This window comes from Portunus trituberculatus, chromosome 25 (assembly GCF_017591435.1).
Source record: "Portunus trituberculatus isolate SZX2019 chromosome 25, ASM1759143v1, whole genome shotgun sequence".
NCBI classification, from domain to species: Eukaryota; Metazoa; Arthropoda; class Malacostraca; order Decapoda; family Portunidae; genus Portunus; species Portunus trituberculatus.
In genome coordinates, this window is record NC_059279.1 from 14510299 (window position 1) to 14521940 (window position 11642).

General features: G+C 38.9%; 1 protein-coding gene and 1 long non-coding RNA gene across 2 annotated transcripts in view; one reads left to right on the forward strand and one right to left on the reverse strand.

Annotated features, from left to right (window-relative positions):
• Positions 1-10321: 10321 nt before the first annotated feature.
• Positions 10322-10807, reverse strand: LOC123508839. Its single transcript, XR_006676014.1, has 2 exons — positions 10694-10807; positions 10322-10540 (listed from the first exon to the last, which is right to left on the reverse strand). It is a non-coding gene; the product is annotated as an uncharacterized LOC123508839 (long non-coding RNA).
• Positions 10532-11642, forward strand: part of LOC123508833 (RING finger protein nhl-1-like) — a 56760-nt gene continuing 55649 nt past the window's right edge. The window contains exon 1 of the mRNA XM_045262767.1: positions 10532-10826. The gene's annotated coding sequence lies outside the window, so the exon portion shown is untranslated. The remainder of the gene's footprint in view (positions 10827-11642) is intronic.

An 11642-nucleotide genomic window follows, 5' to 3' on the forward strand; every position in this document is an offset into this window, starting at 1 on the left:
GACTGTGGTATAAATAATTCATAAATGGGTTCCATTCTAGAATAAAATGCTTTCATTCTTGATCTTCAAAATTCATAAATTGAACACTTATTTATCATTACTCACTTGTATTGCTTGTCACACATTACTAAAGACAGTTAGGAGAAGTTATGTCTTGAAAAGAATCAAGCTTCAAACAAATACATTGAGCATGAAGAGGAATGAGAAGACCAACATACCTAAAAACAATGTGGGGATGAACGGGATGGTAAAAGAGGAGATGGAAGCTGAGGATAAGGTGGACGGATGAAGGAAAGGCATAAAAATATATGAATGGAAAGGTGAGACATAAATGTTCTGTGCATGCTACAAGACAGAATGAAATGGAAAAAAAAATTTTCAGACCATCCAGTGAGGAGTTTTGAGTACCAATGATTACTTCACAGAAATATCTGATAGAATGCCAAGTCACAAATGCTAATGAAGGCTTGAATATGTATCATCATTTGGTGTCATTAATGAAATTTACATTAAATTAGTGATTATTTCAGCTTTTTCAGTATCAGCATTAGTAAAATGCACAGTAATATCTTCTCCAGTCAGATACTGTAGACTTTCAATGCACATTGGTCATAGGCACTTATCATACAAAGCAATAAAAAAGTTTATAAACATTCAGACAGAAAGGAAATAGAGCACAGGACTGTCATATGCTCACAGTTGGATCAAGTAATTTAGTCAGTCAGTCAGCAGATCAAATGACGTTTTGCAGTCATCATCAGGACCTGCATTACATTTTGTGAGCATGTCAACAGGCACACCTATGATGTCATGAAGTAAATACTTCAGACATGAATAGAGATCAAACATCAAATTTTGTATCAAACTTAGAAACTCAATAGAAACTATCAAATTGACATAACAGGCTTACAGCAATGGAACACAGAGATGGACAAGGTGTTGTGTATCACTTTTGTGCTTCAAGAGAAGAAAAATATTACCGAACGATAAAAAGTCAACGAAACTCCCTAGAAACACTACAGCCATCCCAATAAAAGAAAAAACATCATAATCATGAGATATCACGGAAATTCACAGCACTAAAATCTTGCAGTTTGTGTAATTATCCTATAGAATTTAAATGTTTGCCAAATTCATGGCCATATGTGTGACCCAATCATAACAGGATCATCACTCACAATACATTGAAAATAAATACAGTTTTCATAAAACTATCTTATACAAGAAATAGACTTTCCAGAGAGCATTCCAATCATGGCAGGAGCAGCAGGAGTAGTAAATTGCTGCACAAAGATGCTTTCAAAGAGATAAAAACCAAATTAAGTCAAACACACTGTGCTCTTTATAGATATAATCCGGAAATCTTGATATTATTTTGCACGTGAGGTTTATGAAACAAACACCCACACAAATCAAAATAATGCACCTATGAAAACAAGTCCCAACCCCTAAAAATACCCAACAAATATCTGCCTTAAATAGCACTCACACACTCATTCATGTAACACACAATACTACATTTGACCTTATAACAAAAAATAAATAGTGACAGTGCAGCTGATCTGGAATGTGGCATCAATTTGGATAATATTCAGACATACAATGCAGCATATAAAGTCTAGTCCAGCAGTAGTTCAGGTACAACATAAAAGAATTAAGATAAGTTAAAGTATAACAGAAGAGAATTTCAACATAGTTAGCGTCAGCTGGTATGGTGGAAGTGTGCACGTGTCACGGCTTCTCGTCTGTCAGATATCACTGTCCCCGAGAACAAGGGTAACGAGTCAACTAAAAGGCCTTCCTACTGACACAGCCATAGCACAGGATGGCTCAGGTATCAAGTGGAGAAGATGGACTCTGGGACACCACTCAGCATGTGATGAATTATTAATATGTGCATACTTTCCCTTCACTGTCAAAAAAAAACGGGGGTTCCCATGGTACAGTGAAACCATGCGGACTTTGGGGGTCTGAGGGGTCTCCAAGCGCACGGGTTCGAATCCTGGCCATGGTTCAAGTGTAGGTAGGGCTTCCTTACTCGGGGTAATGGTTTCCTAGTGGGTGCGCTTTCAGATAGAAGGTATCCCAAAAAGTACCTCCTTTAGCCCATAAATTCCTGTGAAAACCCCACATGGTATACATAAAAGAAAAATAAATAAATAGATAAAAAATTGTGACCTTTAGTGAAGTCAAGTACATCAGGATTTTACTAAACGATATAAAGTTTTGCCAGCAAGTATTTAAAAAAAATGACAGTACTTCACGGTTGCATTGTGCTGGATAAAGTTCGAGGTGTTCAAGTAATTATTGTATCGTAATACAAAAACAAGGTACTATACATCATTTACTCAGGCAAAGCAGGCCAAGTATTGTGTCAACAGCTTAAAGTCACTCTACCTCCCCCCCTTCCCCTCAAAAAATGGTTACTCATGAAAAATAAAGCAGCAAATTCTGTCCAAACATATCAAAATAGTAGAAAATTTGAAGTTTCATCCTCCCCAAAAAAGAAATGAGCCCAGTGATTTGAAAATACCACCCACCTGATTACATTTCCCCAGAGCATTTTCTACTGTAAAATCATTATGATACCTTACAAAAATACTTCCTCAAATTTATGGGTAACAATCTCTTAGTTGAAGAAAGAATTATGCATGCAGATACAATTATGAGTACAATGGAACACCAAATATTCAATAGTTATACTTTTCATATTGTTCCATTGAGTGCATAAACCTCATTTCCACACAATATTCAACAGGGAACAGATAAGCAAAATGTACGAGACACTAAATCAAAGACATGCAGGGCCAAAACTTACCGTACACTTTCTAGGTACAGTTGGTGTAATATAACGCCAAAACTTAATTATTGAGGAGATGTGGGCTCTCTAATTACTCTCAAATTAAGCACAATTTTCATCACCACAGCTGACCTTCTCTAACTTTATGTGAAATTGTCATGACATACCACACATCAAAACTTCTGTACCACTTTGCCTCAAATTGCATATTTTCTTATTGATATTTTATTTCCTGTGCAAATGCCAAAAACATTTGAATGACTTATACTTGCACTGAAGGGAATGGAAAATATGCACAATAAGCCTGCGTGTGGATGATTCAACTTGCTGAGTACCACCAACATTTATAAACATTGTGCAATAACCATGTCTAGCTTGCCACCAATATTTATAAACATCACATGGCTATTTGAATTTGACATGCCACAAACATTTTGCACTAGGAAAGTACATGGAGTCTTTAGCTGGGCTTATCGTCCGTCCATTTCCCTCATAACCACACCAGCCCTCCACCTCTACCATGTATATACAGGAGGCTACTATCCTCAATTCTTCAGCAGCCATCAGCACACAATCTCCATACATATAATACTCCTCCTATATCTGAACAATTAATTACCAGACTTGTCAATATTTGGAGGCAACCACATCATGATACTAAAACAGATATATGCCTGGTTAACTATCCAGACACACACACACACACACACACACACTGTGTAGTGTAGTGGTCAGCACACTCGGCTCACAACCAAGAGGGCCTGGGTTCGAGTGCCTGGCACGGCAAGGCAAATGGGCTAGCCTCTTAATGCATAGTCTCTATTCACCTAGCAGTAAATAGGTAAGGGATGTAACTTGAGGGGTTGTGACCTCACTGTCCCAGTGTGTGATGTGTGGTGTGGTCTCAGTCCTACCAGAAGATCGGTCAGTATAAGCTCTGAGCTTATACTGACCTTAGGGGAAAGGCTGGCTGGGTGGACATCAGGTGACTGTGGTGAATAAAACAAACAAACACACACACACACACACACACACACACACACACACACACACACCCAGAGGACCAGGGTTCGATTCCCCGGCCGGGTGGAGATATTTGGGTGTGTCTCCTTTCACGTGTAGCCCCTGTTCACGTAACAGTGAGTAGGTACAGGATGTAAATCGAGGAGTTGTGGCCTTGTTGTCCCAGTGTGTGGTGTGTGCCTGGTCTCAGGCCTATCCGAAGATCGGAAATAATAAGCTCTGAGCTCATTCCATAGGGTAACATCTGGCTGTCTCGTCAGAGACTGCAGCAGATCAAACAGTGAAACACACACACACACACACACACACACACACACACACACACACACACACACACACACACACACACACACACACACTGCAGCAGAGGCACCTGTGCTACAGTGATGGCACTGCACTGCTGCATGGTAAGATCCTTCTCTTTTTTTTTTTTTTTTTGCATGTTTTTTGTAATGCAGCAGCAATGTTACAGCCACTGCAATAGCAGTGTGACATCTTTTCTCTTCCTCTTTCTGAAACACAAGCTAGTATGACTGGTGTCATAGCAGACAAGTTACTTATTCATTTAAATAATTTATATGTGAACAGTGTAGATAAATACACATACAATACATATCAAGTACATATCCATTTCAACTATCTGTACATATGCTATATATACAGTATTATATTTGCAGTAACTTTTCACTACATTGTAGCTAATTATTATTTGTATTCAATGCACCTATATACATAACCTCAACAATTTCCTGTCCTGGATGATCCCTGGTTGTGTTCACACACTGCACAGGACAATCAATGGTCGGCATGCTCAGCTCATGCTGGTGGCAAGGCTAATGGGTGAGCCTTTTAATATGTAGCCCCTGTTAACCCAGCAACATGTAGGTATGGGATGTAAACCAAGAGGTTGTGACCTCAATGTCCCAGTGTGTGGTGTGTGAGTGGTCATAGTCCTACTTAAAGATTGGTTAGTACAATCTCCGAGCTCTTTCAGTACCAGGAACAGATGCCTGGATGACCCCAAGACAACTGTACACATATGACATATCTGCCATTTCACCACCTGTTGCCTCTTACCACAGTGAACAAGTTTGATTTCATGCCTGAGAATGACATTTTGTACTATATTTTCAAATGAATTTAAAAGATTATACATTTGAATTCAATTTCCTACTTTATGATGCTTCACCTTGAACACCCCAATATGTTTATTGTGACAAATAAGCATAAAGACAGGAAAGATAGATTTTTTTTTTTTCAAGTTATGGCCTATAGTGTCATTAGGTTTACTTGAAGAGTATATATGAGGCATTCAGAAAAGCAGTGACAAGCGCCAAAAATAAAAAAAAAACAAGAAAACACAGTTAAAGTTTTCTAACATTCAGAACACAATAACTTTTTACTGAGATGAGGTAGAAAGCTCTAGTTTTTTGCAAAATGAAACTCTATAACAGGGCTTTGCAACCATTGTAAGCAAAATGTAATTACATCCTGAAGTTGCTCATTAACTGCACTTTTCCAGGGGGGCACACCTGTATTTTTGGAACGAAAAATTAATAATACTGATATTAATAATAAACAACCTCCACCCTAAAAATAATTAAAAATATAAAGTTACTGTGTAAAGCTGGTGATACATTGGTGTAAAATTCACTGTGTGGTCACTTTAATGTGATGCTGATACGATTGATTAATGCCTTCACTAGTAGCGGAATTTCACCCTTACTGCCATAATACTTCTGACAGCACATATGCAAGTCAAACACAATGGGAAGAAGATACTGCTATACCACAGCTTGCTGAGACACACCAGGGTGAAAATGCAGGCCTGCCATTGCTTGCCCGAGTACATACATCATTACTGAGTGAGCACGAGGTTTTTTGTTTTTCTGTCAACGGCAGCACATCCGTGCATACCCCTCCAAAGAATGGGAATTTCGACCATGATGTGGGCCAAATTTCGACTTGGATGTTGTAGATTCAGAAAGCTGAAGGCAAGAAGAAGAAAATGCTATACAAACCTCAAAATCGGCCATGGTGATGCTTACGTCCTATCCTGAATGCCTCATATGGGAAGCGCTATTCAGATTCCACCCATTAGTGGTGCAGGCAATTTTATTTACAGTGTTACTTGTATTTGGGCCCATATCATCACCCAAGTGCATCTTTGCACTTGGGTGATGCAACTCAGGTGATCTCCATTCTACCCAAATAGTGCAGACTATCAACAGACCAGTGGGAAGTGAGGCTAGTGCTTACTGGAACTCACCAACTCACCACCACCACTTAGCCTGAGCAATGCCACCCGAAACTGCACCTAACATGACACACACCCAGAGCACACGTCACGGGACACATGGGGCGGGGCAGGCAGGTAGACACACAGACAGGCAGAACGGTACAGAACAAGCCATTCACTTCACGAGGTCACGGGGCGCAAATGGCTTAGGAAAAGGTACAAATCACGCCATTACGAGCACTTTTAAGCCCTCCAGCTCATCAATCAAGTACTGGCAGGATACTTAAAGTTGCATCTCACGCCCCTTATTCAAACACCGTATGTCATCACAGAGTCCAATTCCCCTCCATGAGATACTCCACTAGTCCTTCTTTACCTCACCCTCACCTGTGTCTAGCCTAGCAACACCTCAAGCAAGCCCACAGCTCCTCAATAATAAGGAAGGCATAATCTTGACACAAAAAAGGGCGGAGCAAACAGGGAGAGATAACAAGGCCCTTCCCATCTCTCTCTTATTTCTGCCATTTTCTCCAAACTCAAGCCTCCATTTTCAATTCCGAGGCGCCACGCACATATATATTGCTATAAACTAATACTTATGAGTCACAAACATCGATATTTATGTGTACTTTCATAGAAAAATTGACTTAAATATAGAGGAGTGAGTTTGTTTACTTACCTCACGGAGCTCCAATGAAAAAGTGATCAAATGAGCCTCCAATTTTAGACGTCGGTGTTGATAACAAACTGAGATTCTCATTTGACGAGCTTCTAACAAATTACTCAGTGTTATAGTTATGATATTTTCTTGTTATTAAGTCCATATATATCCCTCTCTAAACAAAATTAATAATGGTTTTGTTTAAATACTATAGTGCCTAGTGAGGGAGGAGCCTGCCTGAAGTAGATATCTCAAGAGTTAAAACACACTTCAGTCATTTCCTGTCATTTTCATCCCATTCCCTAACTCCGCACAATTATCCATTACAATTACTTCGCTTCCACCAATCCGCACCCCTAACACTACAAATACCCGGGCTTAATTAAACAGAGTGGACATGACAATGGTCTGCGTGGTAATTACCGGTGTTATTATATAAGGACCAAGTTACTCTGTTCCCATGCTCGGCCCCTCCCTGGCTGGTGCGTGGCCCATCCGGTGATCCTGTGTCGACCTACCAAGCTTATTAATAGACCTTCTGAGCGTGTGTCTACCTGTGTTACCGTAAGAATATGACTCACAGTAAAGATGTCGTATGTCAAGTCAAATATTCATTGTATTTTTTTATGTCTACTTTTAAAAGGTGATTTACATGGTACTCTTTAAAAAATGCTAATAATTAGGTTTTACTTAGCCAGTTTTTTTGCTTTCTGCGTCCATTATTATAACTTTCTAAGGCATTAGAAAGAACTTGGCATCATGAGTGTTTAATAAAAGAGAGAGAGAGAGAGAGAGAGAGAGAGAGAGAGAGAGAGAGAGAGAGAGAGAGAGAGCAATCAGCAAGAACGTGATAAGAGAGCACTCCGAGCAGGTAAGAGAAGGTTTCAAGAAGAGAGTGATAAAGTAAGTAATGATTCAAGCAGATGGGAAGATTTGAGTGGCCATGTCTTGCGCTGCCTTGCGTGGACAAACACTGCCATTTGACTTTTATTAACTCTTCCGTTCTTATCAGATCCATGGCCGTGTGTCCTTTTGCATGATATAAAGACGCATTTGCATTTATTGTGTGTTAGAATTATACCGTAACACACATCAGCCTATCAAGGAGCCAGTGTTTACATGAAAGTGCGTCATTCATGTACCTTAACCTTTAGGAGAGATCGTTTACTTGAATAAACTTACATATCTCGGTTACTCACTAATCTCCTACTTTTTAATTGAACGTTGTATATCTGACACATTTACATCATCACTTCATTAACATTAGAAAGTTTTCAGCTCGCTACGGATACAGATTAGCGACGGCCACGGGAAGTTTTATAAGAAACAAATGATATTCACTCTACTCTTGATATAACTTCAGTAAAAGATTAGCTTACTGAAATGAGAAAATTAAGAAAAATATGACACTGCAATCTGAATGCAGGTTACAACATCATGTATTGTGCAGCAGTGGTTGTTCTCTCAGACTCAATGTATTTCCCGAAAAGTGCAAATGTACCGCTGGTATGGTTGGGAACCCCTGGTATATATATGGTGTCTTCATTCCTTGCATGATTTTTTTTTACGTAGGGAAGAGGGCCAGCCAAGGGCAAAAAAAAAAAAAAAAAAAAAGGATTAAAGAAAAAGGCCCACTTGAGAAAAAAGGCCCCTGTATAGCATATGAACCTCCAGGCAGCGCAGCGCGACACAGCACACTTGTCCCAGGCCAGACAGTGACTCCACCACCAATGCACATGCTCCCACTGCTGTATATATATTTTTTCCGTGGTGGCGGTGATGTTAGTGGTGGTGATGGAGGTGGTGTCAATGTTGGACAATGGTGTGGAGTGAATGCTGAGTGGGCAGGGTCGAGGGAAGGTGGTGCAGACACGAGCGGCTATTCTTATATCATCAACCTTTATTTATAGATTTACAGAGCACTGACTACATTCCTTACTAAGATTTCAGCCTCGTACTGTTGAAAAGGAGTAATAACAAGAGAGAATAACAAAGGAAAAAAAAAAGACAACATCGGAAATAAAAACAATGAATACGAAGTTAATTAGACATGTTTACCAGATCACCTATATATAATCTCTGTCAAGCTAGAATTTCCTTGACGTCTTCACAGCTGTCCCTGTATTTCCTGCTGTGCCCCGTGACTATGACGACTCAGAAAACAATGTGAATAGGTAGATGAAGCGGAAATGTCAAAGAAGAAGAAGAAGAAGAAGAAGAAGAAGAAGAAGAAGAAGAAGAAGAAGAAGAAGAAGAAGAAGAAGAAGAAGAAGAAGAAGAAAGAGTGAGTGAGTGATTAGAAGATGATGATAATGATGAAGAGAAAGAAAGAAGACGAAGAAGAAGAGGAAGAAGAATGAGTGAGTGATGATAATGATAAAGAAGAAGAAGAACAAGAAGAACAAGAAGAAGAAGAAGAAGAAAAAGAAGAAAAAGAAGAAGAAGACGAAGAAGACGAAGAAAAAGAAAAAGAAAAAAAGAAGTAAAAGGTATGGTAAAAAAAAAATTGAATCGGGAAGAAATGATGGAAAAAAAGAAAAAATAAAGAAGAAAGATGAACTGAAAAAACAAAACAAAAAAAAAAACAGATAGAGAAAGAGAACAGAAGAAGGAAAGGATTTGCGGAGCAGCGGTAAGAGAGAAAAGGTCAGGAGAGGAATAGACACACGGAGAAAGGCCAGAGTGTTCCCAGATAATGCCACCAACGCCACTACCTTACACCTTATTAAACTTGGATACAAATGAAGAATTTTTCCAAAGTCAGCGTCATTTATCTTAGTTTACCTCTTCCAGGACCGTTTTCTTTGTTTGTATTTTCCTTTCAGCTTAGTATCCGCTCCGTTTCCTGTAAAAATATTATGTACAGTACATCTTTTCATCTTTTTTCGGTGGTCAGTGAGTCAGTTTCTTTAACCTTAATATCATCACTAATTTCTTCCGTTTGCTGATTATTAAAATTTATACAGATTATTCATTTGCAGGCTCTATTCTGTATATAAGATTACTGTTACACGTGTGATAGTGATAGTAGCGGTAGTAGAAGCAGCAGTAGTAGTAGTAGTAGTAGTGGTTGTAGTCGCTCCACAAGGCTTTCTTCTTCCTCTCATCCCTTTTCTATCCAACACGCTAACGCAAGAGTTAACCAGTACTCTCAATCATTCATGCCCTTCACTGGTAAACTCTGGAATTCCCTACCTGCCTCTGTATTTCCGTCTTCCTGAGACTTGACTTCTGTTAAGAGGGAGGTATCAAGACATTTGCTTCCTAATTCTGGCTAACCTTTTATCTATCTTCTAGATTAGAGAACCATCATTCAAGTGGGCCTTATATATATATATATATATATATATATATATATATATATATATATATATATATATATATATATATATATATATATATTGTTGCCCTCGGCTGCTCTATATCTTACAAAAAAACAAAACAAGAAATAGTCCATACAAGCAAGATAGGCAGTTCACTTTGGTAAATTTCTTTCTTTACTTCCATGCTCCTCTCATTCCTTCTATAGATATTTCTCTTTTTCTTTCACGCCATTCTCCATAAAAAATAAAAATAGGTAAAAAATAGTTAGTAGCAGCAGTGCTAATACAACAGCATTAATTATAATCGTCATAATACCCTCACATGATAGGGAGTTGATGCCCTGAGGTGGCCACGTCACTTGCTATCACACAGATAAGATAAGGCGGGCAGGCAGTAGGGTATCAAGAGGGAGCTGGTGGGACTTGCTTTGTTTTTCACTCGCTCACTCCCACTGGTATAAGACGTGCTGGGGGCTCCTGCAACACACCAACACCTTGAAGCATTGATAATAGCATTATAGAAAAAGAAAAGTATAGTAACAGATCGATGAACACGTAAAATTATAAAAAAGAAAATTATTATATTCAGCTTATTTTGATATTAAGTAACGAGCAAAGTGCATTGGTTCTATATCAGTGTGAGTTACCGTTAAAGAGAAGCACGTCTCGATTGTTCTGGCTCGGCGTGAAGCAGTGGTGTTGGTGGCACTTCGCACGGCACAACCAGAAGATTCATACAACTCCTGGACTGCCTTATCGTCCCACGCTCTCTGATAGCAGGTAAGCCAGTGGTGTTTCTTCACACACACACACACACACACACACATTGCCTTATCAAGTAATGTATACAGACTAAGAATGCAAACGGTATTTAGTACATGAACGTGAAATAAGCTATGATGACTTGGCAAGAAAAGATCGGGCTTCACAATTTTAATAATCAATCCTGTAGAAATGCAACTTGAGTAAATGCGAAATATGTAATTAAGAAAATTAAATGAATGTATACATATGCAAAATAGTTACATCACCACATAGATCTAAGCAATTGTAAGAAAAAAACAACAGAACGAGACACGTTTTTACTAACTTTATTATAGGAAAAAGTAATTATATAATCATTACATAATTGCACCGAGGTTAGATAAGGTTAGGTTAAGTTAGGTATTTTTCTTTTTCCTCCTCCTCCTCCTTCACCACATTTTATTTTCCTCCTCCTTTCTTTCCAACTTCTTCCTTTTCCTGCTCCTCCCTTTCTTTGTTTTCTTAATACATAATAGGAAGGTAGATAGATAGATACTTTATTTTATCACATCTGATGAAAATACATGAAAGATGGCAAGGTAAATATATCAACAGTGGTTCAAGTACAAGATCAAATTACAGTCAAGCAAAACCAAACATCACCCGAGTTAAATTTAAATGTTTTGTGTGACGGTCAGTGACGCTTACCTTATCACCTCACCAGCATTCCACCCCGCCACTCCTACAGGTGAGGGGCGGGCCGCGTCACGTGAGGCTGTGCTGAGGGGCCACGTGTGTGTGTGTGTGTGTGTGTGTGTGTGTTCTAAAGCTTATTCCATTTTCATTAGGTTA